Here is a 13,647-nt window from a genome sequence, read left to right on the forward strand (position 1 = left end):
CCCTTCTTTGTCCCTGAGAGGTCCGATTTTCTCCCTGACAACTCTTTTGTTCCCAACGTATGAATAGAATGCCTTAGGATTCTCCTTAATCCTGCCTGCCAAGAACATCTCGTGACCTCTTTTTGCCCTTCTAACTCCCCGTTTGAGTTCTTTCCTACTCTCTCTCTGTATTCCTCCAGAGCTCCATCTGTTTTCTGTTGCCTGGACTTAACCTAAGCCTCCCGTTTCATTTTAATCAGATCCTCAATTTCCGTGGTTATCCACGGCTCTCGAATCCTACCGTTCCTATCTTTCCTTTTTTACAGGCACATGCCTATCCTGCAGCCGTATCAATTGTTCCTTAAAAGAGTCCCACATGCCAGACGCGGACTTACCCTCGAACATCCTCTCCCAATCAACATCCACCAATTCCTGCCTAATCCGGCTATCGTTAGCCTTCCGCCAATTTAACACCCTGCCCGTAGGACAGCACTCATCCTTGTCCATTACTATCCTAAAGTTAACAGAGTTGTGGTCACTATTTGCCACATGTTCCCCTACCGAAACTTTGACGACCTCACCGGGCTCATTTCCCAGAACTAGGTCCAGTATAGCCCCCTCTCTCGTCGGGCTATCTACATACTGTTCCAAAGAACCTTCCAGTACGCATTTTACAAATTCCTCCCCGTCCGGACCCCCAGCTCTCAGCACTTTCCAGTCTGTGCCAGGGAAATTAAAGTCCCCCACTACAACAATCCTATTTTTTCTGCACCTATCCAGAATCTCCTGACATATCCTTTCCTCCACTTCCCGTGGGCTGTTGGGTGGTCTCTAGTACACCCCCAGCATAGTGACTGCACCCTTCCTGTTTCTGAGTTCCACCCACAGCGACTCAGTACATGACCCCGCTAAGTTGTCTACCCTCTGCACCGCGGTAATATGCTCCTTAACTAATATCGCTCCTCCCCCACCGTTTTTAGCCCCTCATCTGTCTCGCCTAAAACACTTATACCCCGGAATATTCAGCTGCCAGTCCTGTACTTCTTTTAACCAAGTTTCCGTCACCGCAACCACATCCAAATTCCGCATAAGCATTAAGGCCCTAAGTTCGTCTGTTTTACCCCGTCCGCTCCTCGCATTGAAGCAGATGCACTCCAGACCTCCAGGCCCACTCAGGTCATCCTCCTTCAGAGTGCTCCTCTTCTTAGCTAGCCTTGCCCTGGTCCCCAGCTCAACCCCAGCCTCAGTATTTACTGACCTACTGTTTTAATCCCCACCCCCCTGCCACACTAGTTTAAATCCTGCCGAAACACTCTAGCAAAACTCCCAGCCAGGATATTTGCTCCCTTCCAGTTAAGGTGTAACCCATCCTTTCTGTACAGTTGCCATCCTGACTTGAAGATTTCCCAGTTATCTATGAATTTAAAACCCTCCCTCTTGCACCAGTCAGTTAGCCACGCGTTCAACTGTAGAATCTGCCTGTTCTGAGCCTCACTTGCACTAGACACCGGGAGCAGTCCAGAGATTGCTCCCCTGGAGGCCTTAAGTTTTAGCCTAGCACCCAACTCCCTGAAATTCTCTCGAATGACCCCCCTGCTCTTCCTACATACATCATTTTCACCAATGTGTATAATCACATCCGTTTGACTCCCTTCCTTTTTAAATATGCTTCCTACCCTCTCGGAGACATCCAGTACCCCGGCACCAGGGAGGCAGACTACCATCCTGGATTCTCGTTCACTCCCACAGAACCGCCTGTCCGTGCCTCTAACCATTGAGTCCCCCACAACTATCGCTCTCCTAAACCCCTTCTTTCCCTTCCGGACCCCTGAGCCTGTCTCTGTGGAGGCGATCTGGTCCTCGTGGCTTAGCCCTGGAGGGTTATCCCCCTCCACAGAATCCAAAACAATATACCTATTTTGGAGGGGGACAACCACAGGGGATCCCTCCACAGACTGCTCACTCCCTTCCCTTCTCCCATCTGTTGCCCATCCCTTTCTTTTATGGGAGCCTGCCACTGGGGTACTTTCTGGCACATCACCCTTCTGTGTTTACCCCTCCTAACTGTGACCCACGTGTCTTCCTTCTGAGACCCTGGTGTCACTACCTGACTATAACTTTTATCTATTAATCTCTCATTTTCCCTAACAAAACTCAGTTCATCGAGCCTCAGCTCCAGCTCCCTTACACGACCCTTCAGGAGTTGCAGTTCCACGCATCTGGCACAGGTATGGACTTCCGGGAGGCAAGTTGTCTCCAGGAACTCCCACATCCCACACCGAATGCAGTATACTGGCCTCCCACTCATACCAGCCATGTCCGTTTTAGTTTTTGGGAGATAAAACAAAAAAGGGGGTGTAACAGAAGAAAAACAAACAACCTTCCTCGGCTTCGCCGAAGCCCTGTGAGCCAAAGCCCTTACAGCTCACACTCTGCTCCCTGCTCACTCCACTGCCCGCTCCAGACGCTGCCCGCTCAAAAGTGCGGCCTGCTTTTCAACCCTCCAAAAAAACCTCCCCAGGCTGCTCCTGGGCCTACTTCCTGTTTTGAAAAAAAAACTCCTTTTTAAATTAGCCCTTTTTAAACCTTCCCCAGGCTGCTCCTGGGTCTACTTCCTGTTTTTTAAAAAAACCTCCTTTTTAAATTAGCCCTTTTTAAACCTTCCCCAGGCTGTTCCTGGGCCTACTTCCTGTTTTGAAAAAAACCTCAGATTTTTAAGCCAAATTTAACTGAAAAATAAATAAATAAAATGCAGACACAATCTCTTTTACCCTCAGCCTGCTCCTGTGGAACAATGAGGACATTGTTTTAAAGGAGGACAACAGCGGCAGATGCGTCAATAAACATTTAGGAAGGTGGTAGGAGAACTGAAAATTATTGCTAAATTTATGTCCAATGTGGATTTAATAAAAGAGGCTTAGAATGCCAAAACACGTTTCTTATTACAATGTGATATCTCTCATTGAGTCCGTGTCAATTGAGATATTGTGAGTAACACTGGCATTGAATATTCGGAAGATGCAAATAGTTTGAGGAGGGTGAAGAGGAGATTTACTAAAAAATACCGGGAGGAATCTCAGCTAAGTGAGGGAGACGAGATAATCATAGAAACCCTACATTGCAGAAAGAGGCCATTTCGCCCATCGAGTCTGCACCGATCACAATCCCACCCAGGCCCTACTCCCATACATACATTTACCCGCTAATCCCTCCAACGTGCGCATCGCAGGACACTAAGAGGCAATTTTAGCATGGCCAATCAACCTAACCCACACATGTGCGGACTGTGGGAGGAAGCCGGAGCACCCGGAGGAAGCCCACGTAGACACGAGGGGAATGTGCAAACTCTACACAGACAGTGACCCAAGCCGGGAATCGAACCCAGGACCCTGGAGCTGTAAAGCAGCATGGATAACCCCTGTGCTACCGTGCCACAGATAAGATGGGTGCTTCTCTCTCCTCACATCAGAGGAAACAAATCAGGTCATGTAACTAAGTCTGAGAGAGAGGGGGAGAGAGAGAGAGAGAGACAGGCAGACAGACAGACAGAGACACAGACACAGACACAGGGAGAGACAGACACACTGGTCCTCCATTGACATCCATATGTCTGTAACTTCCTTTAAATCCTATAACTTATCTGCATTGCTCCAAAACTGGCCTCTTGAGCATACATGAGAATCATCCATTCAACATTGCAGAAATGTCAGTAGCTGCTTAGGCCTAACTCTTTTTTTTCCTAACGCTCTCTGCCACCCGATACCCCTTTAAGATGCTTCTTAACACTTATTGGTCTGGCCGGATATTGGTCCTCCTTCCTATCAGAGATTCGCAGGACCACAAAACTTTTAAGACACGGAATGAGTTTATTCTTACTATGCGTGTTCAGGCCTCTGAATGAAAAATGCACCCAGTGTCATTCGCCCACCTTCTGCTCAGATCCCGCAATATTTTTCCTTTTCAGGTAACGAATGCAATTGCTCTAGTGAGGCTGAATCCACTATTTCAGAAGCTTATCATTGATCAAGTGTAAGTGATGTTCTGCCGAAAGCTTCGATGATTCACCTGGAGGAATGGATATATTGTTCACTGAGATCTTACTGGACGTCTTTTAGGTCTCGGTTGTAATGGACAGAGCGTGTGATATCAAGAAATGCAACGGCAGCAGCCGTATCAGAAGAAGGACAAAATGGTTTACCTCACGATTGTTGATATTGGACATCCCTCGAATGTCTACCTGAATCTGCAGTGTCCATAGTGACTTAAACACTAGACTCAACAGTAGGCCATTTCACACTTTGAGCCTGCTCCGCCATTCTTTATAATCATGGCTGATCTTCAAATTCAATATCCTAATTCCCCATTTCCCCCATATCCCTTGATCCCTTTAGGTCCAAGTACTAAATCTAGTTTATTCTTTAAATGAGATAGCGACAATCCAAGACTGAGTGCAGCTTCCCTTTCGGTAAAATAAACATCGGTCTGAATAGTGCTGTGTTCATTCTGGAGCCCTGCCTCCACATTCAATCTGGGATGTTAGAGACTGGAAATACTGTCGCTTATTTATAAAAAAGCTGTGATGTGGAGATGCCGGCGTTGAACTAGAGTGGGCATGGTAAGAAGTTTCACAACAGCTGGTTAAAGTCCAACAGGTCTATTTGGAATCACAAGCTTTCGGAGCGCTGCTCCTTCATCAGGAGCGCTGCTCTTTCATGAGGTGAGTCACCTGATGAAGGAGCAGCGCTCCGAAAGCTCTTGATTCCAAATAAACCTGTTAGATTTTACTCTGCTGTTGTGGATTTTCTTTTGCTATCAAGAACTACCATCGGTGTTTATGAATACAAAACACGTGTATTCTGATAAAGATCCAGTTGCTTTAATAATGTGCTTTGGGGAATGATATCTGCTGTGCTTTTCCAGTCTAATCGACATCTGATTCTGTTCATGCTGCAACGGGGTTACATTTTAACCGCACCACGACTATCATTCGGTTTGGTTTGTCACGATAATAGCAGGGAGAGAGCAGACGCCAGAACAAGTCAAGGTTTCATTGGCATGTTCTACCTGCAATACAATCGCACGCTGAATCTGACTCGTGAGCAATGTGTCAGGGTCATTCGTCGTCACCATCCCTGGTATGTCCAGTCCCACTGGCATTGCAGATCCAGCAGAGCTGACAGCTGTCTGGCACACATTCTGGATGCATTCTGGTGGGAAATCCCCAATAGTGACTCCAAGAATTATGATTTCTCACGGCATTCGTGCAAAGACAGGGAAGGACATCTTCTGCTGACTCCCACCTACCACCCTCCATCAGCTGAAAAATCTCTGCTACTCAAAGCTACATAATAGTTGAGGGAATCATTAGCTTCAGATTTCTACCTCTCTCTTTGGTCCATGTCATTTCCTCAACCACCATGGGAGTCACATCATCTTTTGCATGGAAGTTCAAACGTGCATCAGCGTCCTCTGAACAGAAAGGTCGAATCTACTGGGAACTAAGTGTCAGATTATAATACATTTTTTCCAATTCGATATGGGAAACAGATTTCTTAGTCTCAGTCGAATTTACGTCTCCATATTGTGAACTTAAAATCTGAGGCAATTGCCTGCAACATTTAATACCTGGCACCAACCTCTCACTGAGAAAATCTAAGCCTTTATTTGCGATTGATCAATTGCGAGGCTGTGGCGTCGTGGTATTGTCGCCAGATTAATAATCCAGAAAACCGGAGCAATTTTCTGGGACTCGAGGTTCGAATCCCACTATGGCACCTGAAGAAATTTCAATTCAATAAAAATATGCAATTGAAAGTCTGCTGATGACCATGCAACCATTATCGATCTTCATAAAAACCCATCTGGTTCACTGATGCCCGACAGGGAACGAAATCTACCATCATTACCTGCCTTGGCTACACGTGACTCCAGAACCACAGCAATTTGGTTGACTCTGAAATACTGTCAGGCATGGACAATGAATGCTGGCTCAGCCAGAACGCATGGAAGAATAAAAATAAAATAAACCACCGTCAGTTATTATGCGGCATGCGGCAAGCTGATTGGGCGGCTCGCCTGTCAATCACAATGGCGTGTGGGCGTCTGTTAGTCAGGGCGAACGTCGGCTCGGAGCATCTTCATGAGGAAAACCATGTTTAAATTGAGGGGGTTTATTTATTGTTGTCACTGACTATAATGTATAAATGTTATCTGTTCCGATTTTGGAGTCAATCTTTCCCTCACACGGTGTTTTGAGGCCATTATGAGGGGCGCGGCCATCACCGAGAAGTGATGGACACAAAATGGCGGCGGTTGGGGATGTCCCCCGGCCGCTCGGCAAGGCCGCCAATACTTTAAAAAATTAAAGAAAAAAAATGGATTGCGGATGTGGTTCCTTTTTTCAAGGAGGGAAATAGGGATAGCCCAGGAAATTACCGACCGGTGAGTCTAACCTCAGTGGTTGGTAAGCTGATGGAGAAGATCCTGAGGAACAGGATTTATGAGCATTTAGAGAGGCTAAGTTTGCTCAAGAATACTCAGCATGGCTTTGTCAAAGGCAGATCCTGCCTGACGAGCCTGGTGGAGTTCCTCGAAAATGTGACTAAACACATTGACGAAGGGAAAGCGGTAGATGTGGCTGATCTGGATTTTAGCAAGGCGTTCGATTAGGTCCACCATTCAAGGCTTCTAGAAAAATGTGAGAGGGCATGGGATCCAAGGGGCTGCTGCCCTGTGGATCCAGAACTGTCTTGCCCAAAGGAGGCAGAGAGTGGGTATAGGTGGATCTTTTTCTAAATGGAGGTCGGTCACCAGTGGTGTGCCCAGGGATCTGTTCTGGGACCCTTGCTGTGTGTCATTTTCATAAATGACCTGGATGAGGAAGCGGAGGGATGGGTTGGTAAGTTTGCCGACGACACGAAGGTTGGTGTGGTTGTGGATAGTCTGGAGGGATGTCAGAAGTCACAGAGGGACATAGATAGGATGCAAGACTAGGCGGAGAAGTGGCAGATGGACTACAATCCAGATAAATGCGTAGTGTTCCATTTTGGCAGGTCAAATGGGCTGAAGGAGTACAATATTAAGGGAAAGACTCTTAGTGCTGTAGAGGATCAGAAGGACCTTGGGGTCCGGGTCCTTAGGACTCTAAAATCGGTCCTGCAGTTGGAGGAGGTGGTTAAGAAGGCGTATGGTGTGCTGGCCTTTATCAATCGAGGGATTGAGTTTAGGAGTCCGGGGATAATGATGCAGCTATATAAGACCCTCGTCAGGCACCACTTGGAGTACTGTGCTCAGTTCTGGTCGCCTCATTACAGGAAGGATGTGGAAAAGATTGAAAAGGTGCAGAGGAGATTTACAAGGATGTTGACTGGATTGAGTGGCATGCCTTATGAGGATAGGCTGAGGGAGCTCGGTCTTTTCTCCGGGACAGACGTAGGATGAGAGGAGAGCTAATAGAGGTATATAAGATGAGAGGCATAGATCGGGTGGATTCTCAGAGGCTTTTTCCCAGGGTGGAAATGGCTGCTACGAGAGGACACAGGTTTAAGGTGCTGGGGGGTAGGTACAGGGGAAATGTTAGGGGAAGTTTTTCACACAGAGGGTGGTGGGCGAGTGGAATCGGCTGCCGTCAGTGGTGGTGGAGGCAAACTCAGTAGGGTCTTTGAAGAGACTCCTGGATGAGTACATGGGAATTAATAGGATGGAGGGTTATAGGTAGGCCTAAAAGGTAGGGATATGTTCGGCACAACTTGTGGGGCAGAAGGGCCTGTTTTGTGCTGTAGTTTTTTCTATGTTTCTATGAACACATCGTTACATATGCAAAATCGATGAACCCAAACGTTTTGAAACAAAATTAAATATCCTGCACAACTGAAACAAGAGACAGGGAAAAAGGGATAGATGGACTAGGTAGATAGATGAAGGACAGTGAGAGAGAAAGGGTTAGGCAGACACGTGGTGAGACAGACAATGACAGGGACAGGAACAGAGACAGATTCAGGAATGAAAAAATGAAATGGAGGGATCTATCCGCTAAACATAGCGAATGAAATTCTTATCCCCCTCCACCCCCCCCCTCGACCCCGGCAAAAACACCCCCCCATCCAGCCCCCGATCCCCTGCCCCCGCGTACATATGCACATATCGTATTGTATTCCAGCTAAAATTATAGACTCCCACAAACATCAATTGCAGACTGACCGGCGAATCACTTTCAACGACATTGGTCGGTGGACGAATGTTGCTACAGGGAGGGAGCAATATTCCCTCGAGGGAAAGCGCTCAAAATCTTCTTTGCACTAGGTTCAGGAAAGTTGGAACGTGGGATATTCGGTTATAACTCTGCTAACCAGGTACTGGTTAATCGGCACTGTTTTGGGAGTTTCAGTGTATTAGCTTTCCAGAGATCTCGGCTGGTGCTCCCAGATGTGATTTAAAATCCATCGTGGTTGGTGTATTTAAATCCAATGCATACAAACCTCAACTGAAAGTTATTCTCAGTAATGCGGACCATGAACATATCTTTGGAGTCCAAAAAAACAACCTAGTTTATTAATGCTTTTAATGGATTGACTCCTGTCCACTTTGCAAAGCAGGCTTTCATGCGATTCCGGACACTGGTCAACCTGGTTGACTCTCAAACTCTCTCTGAAATGGCCAATCCAGTCTTTCAGATCAGGGTCATTGTTAGGCACCAAATGCTGGCTCCTTCAGCCACGCACACGTCCTATGAAATAATGAAAATGAAGTCGAAACACGCTGAAAATATTTCACAGGAAAACCAACTGAGGAGATTTACTGTTAACACAGCGAGATATTGCGATCTGGTCTTTCTGACTGCAAGGTACGGGAAGATATCCAATAGTATATTTCTCAATGAGAATTCAACCAACAAATCACAGTGGCTGCAGTCACTTTTAGACAGCAATCAGCTCGCTTTTGCATGGGGCATGGACCAAGCAGGATGACTTGCTCAAGCATATTCAGCTAAACTGGAAGTCTTCAGGTTCGGAGTGGGATACAGTGTTTTCAGAAGATACCCTGGAGTTAGTTTCAGGAACATCGAGGTAATTACAAAAGGGGCCAAGGCCAAGATCAACGTAAACCCGAATGCTACATATAGCTATTTCAGAGCCAAACCTGGAGAAGGTGGAAACGGAACTACGAAATCTTGAAAGGTTGGTACAATCAGTCCTGTGCAATTTGCAGAATGGATTGTGCCCATTGTCCCTGTTCTTCGGCCTGAAAACTCAATCTGTCTGTGTGGTGACAATAACCTACAGTCAACTGGGTCTCCAAACACGATAAAAACACATGACCGAGATCAAAATAAGTAAACAAGTTAACAGGTCGCAAGACGTTCTCCACATTTGACATAAGCCATGCCCAACATCAATTGAATCAGACGAGTCCTCCTGGAATACATGCGACATTCAACAACTATAATAGATTCTTTTAGCATACCTTTTTGCACTTCGGGGTCTCATCAGCAAGTGCCATGAGTATCATCAGTGTATGTCACCTTGCAAAGAGTTATGTCGAACATCCTTCAAGGGCGACCCAAGTTAACAGTATATTTAGCTGACATCTTGGCAACGGACATTTTAGAACAGGAACATCTGGCCAAAAAGGAAGATGTGTTGCAGAGATTTTCCAGAGCAACAGTTTGCTTGCAGAGAGGGAAATCCACTTTCCAAGCAAGTGAAGCAAACTAATTAGGCTACCAAGTCGATGATAAGTGATTACATGAGCTGTGGATGAAGAAAACGTCATCAAGGAAGCGCGAACCCCAAGGAACGCCACAGAGTTAAAATCCTTATGGAGTTAATTTGTTATAACAGAAAATTTATTCTGAATGTCGCTTCCATGCTGCCCCCTTATATACACTAGTATGCAAATGCTTCCGATTTTCCTAGGGAGTGACGCAGAAAGAGGATATTTCTATAGTAAATCGTCAATTACTCTCACTAATGCAATGGCTCATTCCGACTCTGAGAAAGACCTTATTTTAACTCGTCATTCTTCCCCGTCCGGGGTGCGTGCAGTGCTATCACATTGCTGGCAACACGGGATGGAGAATCCCGTCATGTATACCTCCCAGATCCTTCAGGATGCAGAGCGATGACACTTTCAAATTCAGAAGGGAGGTTTGGCGGCCACATTTGGTGTGGATAAGTTTCAGCAATACATCTACTGTTATTGATTTTTTAAATAGTTGCCCATCCCATACTGCGCTTCATCAAAGAGAAAAAGCAAATCCCCCAATCACCACCACTCGGATACAATGCTGCACATTGATATTGACTGACTATGAATAGATTCTGGAACACCTCCATGGAATCAGGGCAGCGAATGTGGACAGTTCGGTCGCACGCCTGACTCCTTTAGCAACACTCGAAGATGTTGTGATGACACTGAACCTTTTGGAGACCTTGCTAGTGTCAGCAAAGCAGATTAAAGCCCCGACTCAAAAGCACCCAGCCTTATCCAAAATAAGGCACGCAATATTACAAACTGAATTCCAGCTTGGAACCTCCGAAGAAATGAAACCCGAGCTCATTAAGGAAACCAAGCTTAGTGTTGAGAATGGGATCATTCGTTGGGGGTCCCAGGAAAATGTTGTAACCCGAGATCAAAGCCAAATATTAATGGAACAACTTAATGGCCGCCCGGGAGTATAAAAATGAAAATGCTGGCGGAGATTCGCCTGGTGGCCCAGTGTTGATTCTGAAATCGCAGACTTCTGGCAGCAAAATCAAAAGCTGCCACCTCAAGCGTCCCTAAATCCAAGGGAGGTGCCTGGCATGTGTGTGGTTGCATGTGGACTTTGCTCGTCTTTTTGAGGATTCCCTGCTTTTAATAATGATGGAAGCACACTCCAAGTCGCAACAGGTGCATCGGATGGGCTCCACGACATCTCAGGTGATGAACTTGGGCAGGACAAACAAGGCAAGGAAACAGATAATGAAAGGCAGTGACTACCAAGGATCAGAGGGTCTTCGGTGTGCATGTACACAGGTCATTTAAGGTAGCAGGGCAGGTTGATGATGTGAATTAAACGGCATGTGGTAGCTTTTTATTTTTTAGCCGATGCACAGAGTTTAAGAGCAGGATTGTTATACTGGAAGTGTATAAAACCTTGGCGAGGCCATAGCTAGAATATTGTATGCAGTTCTGGAATCCACATTATAGATGGGTGTGATAGCATTGGAAAGGGTTTAAAGGAAATTTACCCAGGTGTTGCGTTGTCTGAGGAGTATTCGTCATGAGAGAGTGAGATTTGGTAGAATGGTATTGTTTCAGTTGAAGCAGAGGGTTGCATGGTTGAGATGTAAATAATTATGAGTGACATGGACAGATTAGACAGGAAGGAACCTTTCCCCTTGGTGGAGTGGATAAATGATCTGGGGCAATGGATTTAAGGTAAGGGACAGGAGGATTGGAACGGACGTGAGGTAAGTCCATTGCACATAGCAGGAGCTGGGACTCAGTACTCGCTGTGGTGGTGGCGTAAAACCTCGCTACTTTTAAGAAGTATTGATATGTAGCCTTGAAATGCCATTGCTTATAAAGCTGTGAGCCAAGTGCTGGCGAATGGGTTCAGAATAGTTGGGTGGTTGTTTTTGACCAGCCTAGAAGAGATGGGCCGAAGGGCATTTCCTGTGATGGAGACCTCTCTGACTCAATTACATTGATTTTATATCAAACGGAAAAGAGAAAGTAATTTGGAAAACAAAAATGGAGTGGGAAAGGAGAAAGTATAATTGGGCAATTGGGAGAAATCAAGACGAGAGAACTTTAAGAAGCATAAGCACTGAGAAAGGGAGTTTGTAAGAGAGGGGATGATGCGAGGGAATCCAAAGCAGCGTCCGGTTTACAAATGAAAAATCGGCGTTTTAAGGAAAGTTTTTGAAATGTCCAACATCCTATAGATAAATTAAAATCAGAATATTCTTGTTTCTAAATTAATCCCAAAAGTTCATCTGTTTTGCTACAATCCCGAATGAGATCTACAGTGAGAGAAAGCAGGTGTGAGCAGCTTGTTTCTTCACCAACCTGTGAGTAACTATCGCCGTCCATCATCGTGGAAGGGAAGAGAAAGGGCTTGGGATGCTCTAAGTACCACATAGTAAACTCTCTTCACTGGAAAGACTAATCTCCGTCGAACTCAGTCCTCGGGGGGTGGGCGTATTTTTTCTTTACAACCTCACACGTATTCACAATAAATGCGGAGGTTTTACAACTATGGATAATATCAATAAAAAGAAACATATATATGTATTATATTAGCTTGTGTCATTTCCAAAGTCTGCGAGCACCAGTTCCAGAGGATTGTTTGTCTGGATAACTTTCTGTCTGGAATCAGCAACTCCAAAATCCTAGAAACGAATGATGAGGCATGGGACTGATGTACTCAGACCGCTTGATAGGCGGTGTCAGAGCTTGTTAAAATCAGCAGGATTTAAGGAGTTCACAGAGTGTGTTCACCACCTTTTGTCAGAACCGTGAATTGTTGGAGATCTTTCTGGTTTGTGTTAAATCAGCTCAACTGAGCTGTGGTTTGGAAAAGAAACAAATGGGATTTGTGGGCTTTTTCACACAGCCAGGGGTTCAGTCTGGAATTTACTGCCTGGAAATATGTTGGAGGTTGTTTCAATCGAGGCATTCAAAGGAGCATTAGATGTTGATATGAGGAGAAACAACATGCAGGGGTTGCGGGGAAAGGCAGGGGAATGACACGAAGTTCTAATGCTCATTTCGAGAGTCGGTGCACCGAATGGTCTCCTTCTGCAAGGTAACAATTCTGTGATTCTGCGATTTAGTTATCCATTCTTACCTGAAAGCTGTTACCACTCAAACTAATTTCCAACAGAACTATTGTCAAACTAAAGTAAACTGGAGCACCTTCTCAGTACTGATTACATTGGCATGGATGGTGATGATCTGTCACTGGGGCTTTATTGGAATCTGCAGTGATAACTATGTGCACGACATGGTCACTTCTGGTCAACTAGGTACTTGTATTTGTCTGAAAAAAATTGAATCTTAATGCCACTAATCCCACCTCAAAATCAATTTCTTTGCATTAACAATCTGATACAGACAGAAGCTGCCATCCTCCCGCTCTGACATGTGCCAATGCGAAACATTGTTCCTGGAGATGGAAATTCTGTCTAAATATTCCACATCCTCCTCCTGCCAAACCTGAGCTGGAATTCTGCTGTGGCACACAAAGAATAAAAACGGGGTAATGGTGGAAGAGAAATGTCACAGTGTGAAGTTATTGATATCAATGTTGAGTTCACAAGGATGTAACCTACTGAATCGGAAGGTGAGATGCTGTTCTTCAGTTTCCGTTGGACTTCATGGGGACATTGCAACAGCCGAAGGACAGTCATGTGGACGTGAGAGCAAAGTGCTAATTTGCAATGACAGCAACGGGAGGGTCACGGCTATGCTTGCCGACTGAGCAAACGTCTGCCACAATGTGGGCACCTAATTTGTGCTTAGTCTCCCCCATGTGAGACCACTCTGGGAGCAGCGAATATTGTTGCATCAAAGAGATCCATCCCGCCAGAATCCTACAAACAATGCTCACACCCTCCCCTGCCTCCGCCAAAGGACTATCGGTTGAAGGAGTGGTTTACAACAACCTTCTCAAGGACAGGG

The sequence above is a fragment of the Mustelus asterias genome, unplaced genomic scaffold (assembly GCF_964213995.1).
Source record: "Mustelus asterias unplaced genomic scaffold, sMusAst1.hap1.1 HAP1_SCAFFOLD_671, whole genome shotgun sequence".
Taxonomy (NCBI): domain Eukaryota; kingdom Metazoa; phylum Chordata; class Chondrichthyes; order Carcharhiniformes; family Triakidae; genus Mustelus; species Mustelus asterias.